This window comes from Somniosus microcephalus, chromosome 25 (genome assembly GCF_052327205.1).
Source record: "Somniosus microcephalus isolate GS21.2 chromosome 25, FLI_Smic_1.0, whole genome shotgun sequence".
Taxonomy (NCBI): domain Eukaryota; kingdom Metazoa; phylum Chordata; class Chondrichthyes; order Squaliformes; family Somniosidae; genus Somniosus; species Somniosus microcephalus.
This window is the reverse complement of record NC_141011.1, coordinates 29,649,952-29,655,951: the sequence shown is the minus strand read 5'-3', so window position 1 is coordinate 29,655,951 and position 6,000 is coordinate 29,649,952.

The window sequence follows — 6,000 nt, the reverse complement described above, 5'->3', positions numbered from 1 at the left end:
TGTCAAAGAGCCCATGATACCTCACCGTATCCCAGACAGGCCGTCGGCTGCAAGCAAGTGCATGCAAAACGTGTACAGAGACAGCAACACCAAAAGAGATACTATGACAGGTCAGCTAGACTACTGCTGCCGCTACACAATGGAGAATCCGTCAGAATCCAGGAGCATGACTACTGGAAGCCAGCAGTCGTCATCCAGCCAGCTAACACTGAGCGATCGTATCACGTCTGCACCCCAGAAGCACAGGTGTACCGCCGCAATCGCAGGCACCTCCTGAACACCAAGGAACAACACCATAATTCCGACGAGAGGTCAAGCCTAGAGTTATCCTTGACTTGTGAACTGTCAAAGGGTGTAGGCGGATCGCTGCCCTAAAAAAAACTACATCGTTATTGAAACGTTGAGATGTTTTCAGTGCTAGTTAAATGTTGAGTTTACTTATATGTTGATGCTACTGAGAACATTATGTAGAAGAAAGGTTCAAAAGTAATGCATAACATTTTTCTTTTAAAAGAAAAGGGATGTAACATTTGCATATTGATTTATCATTGGCCCGCAGGCATCTGTAAGGAATACCTATTATATTCACGTGATCACATGCTGAGTTGTCATTGGCCTACAGGCATCTGTAAGGACTGCTATTGTTTAGAAGACCCAGGGGTCCGGACTCCATCTTGTCCATACGGTGCTGGATTGATTGAGAAAGCTTACAGACCTGATGCTTCATTAAAAGAGTTTAAACTATAATACTCCGTTGTCCTGCAATTTATTATTTTTGTACAAAGTGTGCAAAACAAGACAAAGATAGATTCAGAATAGGCTGTGATGACCTGATGGCCTACATCCTCGGGTTTTGAAAGAGGTGGCTAGAGAGATGTTGGGTACATTGGTTGTTATTTTCCAAAATTCTATAGATTCTGGAACGGTTCCCGCCGATTGGAAGGTAGCAAATGTAACCCCACTAATTAAGAAAGGAGGGAGAGAGAAAACGGGAAACTACAGACCAGTTAGCCTGACATCAGTAGTCGGAAAAATGCTAGAATCTATTATTAAGGTCATGGTAACAGGGCACTTAGAAAATAATAATAGGATTGGGCAGACTCAACACGGATTTATGAAAGGGGAAATCATGTTTGACAAATCTGTTTTTGAGGTTGTAACTAGCAGAATAGATAAGGGGGAACCAGTGGATGTGGTGTAGTTGGATTTTTAGAAGGCATAGGATTACATCGGATATACGGCACAGAAACAGGCCATTCGGCCCAACCAGTCCATGCCGGCGTTTATGCTCCACACGAGCCTCCTCCCGTCTTTCCTCATCTAAATCTATCAGCATAACCCTCTATTCCCTTCTCCCTCATATGCTTGTCTAGCCTCCCCTTAAATGCATCTATACTATTCGCTTCAACCACTCCCTGTGGTAGAATGTTCCACATTCTCACCACTCTTTGGGTAAAGAAGTTTCTTCTGAATTCCCTATTGGATTTCTTGGTGACTATCTTATATTGATAGCCTCTAGTTATGCTCTTCCCCACAAGTGGAAACATTCTCTCTGTATCCACTCTATCAAAACCTTTCATAATTTTAAAGACCTCTATCAGGTCACCCCTCAGCCTTTTTTCAAGAGAAAAGAGACCCAGCCTGTTCATCCTTTCCTGATATGTATATCCTCACATTTCTGGTATCACCCTTGTAAATCTTCTCTGCACCCTCTCCAGTGCCTCTATATCCTTTTTATAATATGGTGACCAGAACTGTATGCAGTACTCTGTGTACTAAGGCATTTGATAAGATGCCACACAAGAGATTATTAAACAAAATTAGGGCTCATGGGATTGGGGGTAATATACTAGCATGGATTGGTTACCGGACAGAAAACAGAGAGTAGGAATAAACAGGTCATTTTTGGTTGGCAGGCTGTAACTAGTGGGGTACCGCAAGGATCAGTGCTTGGGCCTCAGCTATTCACAATCTATATCAATGATTTGGATGAGGGGCCAAATGTAAAATATCCAAGTTTGCTGATGATACAAAGCTAGGTGGGAATGTAAGTTGTGAGGAGATTGCAAAACGGCTTCAAGGGGATATAGACAGGCTAAATGAGTGGGCAAGAACGTGGCAAATGGAATATAATGTGGAGAAATGTGAAGTTATCCACTTTGGTAGGAAAAATAGAAAGGAAAATATTTTTTAAATAGTGAGAGATTGGGAAATGTTGGTGTTCAGAGAGACCTGGGTGTCCTTGTACACGAATCACTGAAAGTTAACATGCAGGTACAGCAAGCAATTAAGAAAGCAAATGGTATATTGGCCTTTATTAAAAGAGGATTTGAGTATAGGAGTAAAGACCTCTTGCTACAATTATATAGGGCCCTGGTGAGACCACACCTGGAGTACTGTGTACAGTTTTGGTCTCCTTACCTAAGGAAGGATATACTTACCATAGAGGGAGTGCAACGAAGGTTCACCAGACTGATTACTGGGATGGGGGGATTGTCCTATGAGGAGAGATTGAGTAGACTAGGCCTATATTTTCTAGAGTTTAGAAGAATGAGAGATGATCTAATTGAAACATACAAAATTCTTACAGGGCTTGACAGGGTAGATGCAGGGAGGATGATTCCCCTGGCTGGGGAGTCTAGAACCAGGGGTCACAGTCTCAGAATAAGGGGTCGGCCATTTAGGACTGAGATGAGGAGAAATATCTTCACTGCGAGGTGGTGAACTTTTGGAATTCTCTACCCCAGAGGGCTGTGGAGCCTCAGTTGTTGAGTATATTCAAGACAGAGATCGATAGATTTTTGGATATTAAGGGAATCGAGGGATATGGGGATTGGGCAGGAAGGTGGAGTTGAGGTAAAAGATCAGCCATGATCTTATTGAATGGCGGAGCAGGCTGGAGGGGCCGACTCCTGCTCCTATTTCTTATGTTGTTATGTAGACCTGAGATCAAGAACCCTCTTTGGAGAAGTGTTCTGCTCAAAGTCAGAAATATCCTTGAAGCAATGATTTAACCATCCACAATCTTTTGATATTTGTGTCTATCCTTTAGGTTCATTGGCGATATACAATCATCTCCCTTTAGTGTGTCATTGTCCAGTTTGGTGATATTGAGTGTCACAAAGGGCACACTGTAATCCCCCAACAGTTGTGAATGGCCTCACCCAGTTTGCTATAACCAGAAGTAATGGCAGTCCAGCTCTAGCATTGACGTTACTGCTATGAAAAGCAGCAGTTGGTGTGAATCCAAATAGCTTTTCACCAGTATGTTGCCCATTGGCGTCATCATCTGAAAACACGGCGTCCGTTTCCACATGTACGCTGATGACACCCAGCTCTACCTCACTGCCACTTCTCCCGACCCCTCTACGGTCTCTAAATTTTCAGACTGCTTGTCTGGATGAGCAGAAATTTTCTCCAATTAAATATTGGGAAGACCGAAGCCATTGTTTTCGGTCCCCGCCACAAACTCCGTTCCCTAGCCACTGACTCCATCCCTCTCCCTAACATCTGTCTGAGGCTGAACCACACACTACGCAACTTTGGTGTCATATTTGATCCTGAAGTGAGCTTCCGACCACACATCCGCAGCATAACTAAGGCTGTCTATTTCCACCTCCGTAACATCGCCCAACTCCGCCCTTGCCTCAGCTCATCTGCTGCTGAAACCCTCATCCATGCCTTTGTTACCTCTGGACTTGACTATTCCAATGCACTTCTGGCTGGCCTCCCACATTCCACTCTACGTAAACTTGACGTCATCCAAAACTCGGCTGCCCGTGTCCTAATTCATACCAGGTCCGGTTCACCCATCACCCCTGTGCTCGCTGACCTACATTGGCTCCCGGTTAAGCAAAGCCTTGATTTCAAAATTCTCATCCTTGTTTCCAAATCCCTCCATGGCCTCGCCCCTTCCTATCTCTGTTATCTCCTCCAGCCCCACAACCCCCCCCCCCCCTGCCGAGATATCTGCGCTCCTCTAATTCTGCCCTCTTGAGCATCCCTGATTATAATCGCTCAACCATTGGTGGCTGTGTCTTCTGTTGCCTAGGCCCTAAGCCCTGGAATTCCCTCCCTAAACCTCTCCGCCTCTCTTTCCTCCTTTAAGACGCTCCTTAAAACCTACCACTTTGACCAAGCTTTTGGTCCTCTGCCCTAATTTTTCCTTATGTGGCGCGGTGTCAAATGTTTTGTCCTATCATACTGCTGTGCAGCGTCTTGGGATGTTTTACTACATTAAAGGTGCTATATGAATACAAGTTGTTGTTGTATTGTTGTATCACCGAGTGCAAGGTTTGGCCCTGTGTCACGGCAAGTATACAATGGTTTGGGTCATGTCACATCAGATGTCAGAATTAATCTACAGTCACAAAGTAAATAAGAGCATTAAATGTTAATGTCTTATCTAAAATGTAGTACTTTATGTATAAAGTGTATTTGGGAGGGGAAGTGTTTCTTTGTGAGCACAACTTCCGCTGCTGTCAAATCAAATCAACTTTTATTGTCATTGTTAGTGCACAAGTGCAGTACAACGAAATGTAGGCTTGCGGCTCCCGAGAGTGTACATTTAGATTAAGACATTTAAACATTCAACATACATTTGGCTTGTAATACATTAACATAAACATAATAAAGTGCATTGGCAGATGTGCAGGCTTTAGAGTTTATTTGTGGAGTTCAGTAGGATGACAGCCCTGGGAAAGAAGCTGTTCCTAAATCTGGTCGTTCGGGTGCGAATGCACCTGTAGCATCTCCCAGATGGCAGGAGGGCGAACAGACTGTGGCTGGGGTGGGTAGAGTCTTTGATGATGGTCCGTGACCTCCGTAAACAGCGTTTCTGGTATATGTGCTCTATGGTTGGTAGCCGGGTGCCGGTAATGCGTTGGGCAGTTTTGACTACCCGCTGCAGGGCTTTCCGGTCATAGTAGCTACAGCTGCCATACCATACTGTGATACAGTTTGTCAGGATGCTCTCTATTGTGCAGCGGTAAAAGTTAGAGAGGATCAGGGGTGACAGGTTACATCCCTTCAGCCTCCTTAGGAAATATAGGCACTGCTGGGCCTTCTTCACCAGAGAGGAGGTATTGAGGGACCAGGAGAGGTCTTCCGTGATGTGGACTCCGAGGAACTTAAAGCTGTCCACCCTTTCCACCACAGCCCCATTGATGTGGACGGGGGTGTGATTTCTGCCTTTAGACTTCCTGAAGTCCACAATGATTTCTTTGGTTTTCTTGGTGTTAAGGGCCAGGTTGTTATTGGCGCACCACTTCACGAGATGCTGGACCTCCTCCCTGTAGGCTGACTCATCGTTGTTGGTGATCTGGCCTACTACCGTGGTATCATCCGCAAACTTGATGATGGTGTTGGAACCATGAACAGCCACACAGTCGTGGGTGAAGAGGGAGTAGAGGAGGGGGCTCAGCACACATCCTTGTGGGGCCCCTGTGTTCAGGGTCGGGGGGGGGGGGGGGAGGTGTGGTTACCTAATTTGACAGACTGGGGTCTGTTTGTTAGGAAGTCCAGGGTCCAGTTGCAGAGGGAAGTGTTCAGGCCAAGAGTTTGGAGGCCAGCTTGTTGGGGACGATAGTGTTGAATGCTGAGCTGTAGTCTATGAACAGCATTCTGATGTAGGTCTCCTTACCATCTAAGTGATTCAGTGCCGAGTGTAGAGCAGTTGTGATTGCATCCTCCGTTGATCTGTTTGCACGATAGGCAAACTGGTGTTGGTCAAGAGAGGCGGGAACACTGGCTTTGATGTGAGCCAGGACCAGTCTCTCGAAACACTTCATTATGATGGGTGTGAGTGCGAGTGAGTGTGAGCAGAGATGAGTTACCCCAGTGACTATTTACTGACCATGTTAAGTAAGTGTCTTGTATTAAGATTCATTCAGTCAGGGTACTTAACTAGGGAAGAACAAAGCAAAGTCTTAGGAAACAGACCAAAACCTTTATAAGCACATCACCCAGTCATGCTCCACTGTCCCTCTTTGTAGAGCATTT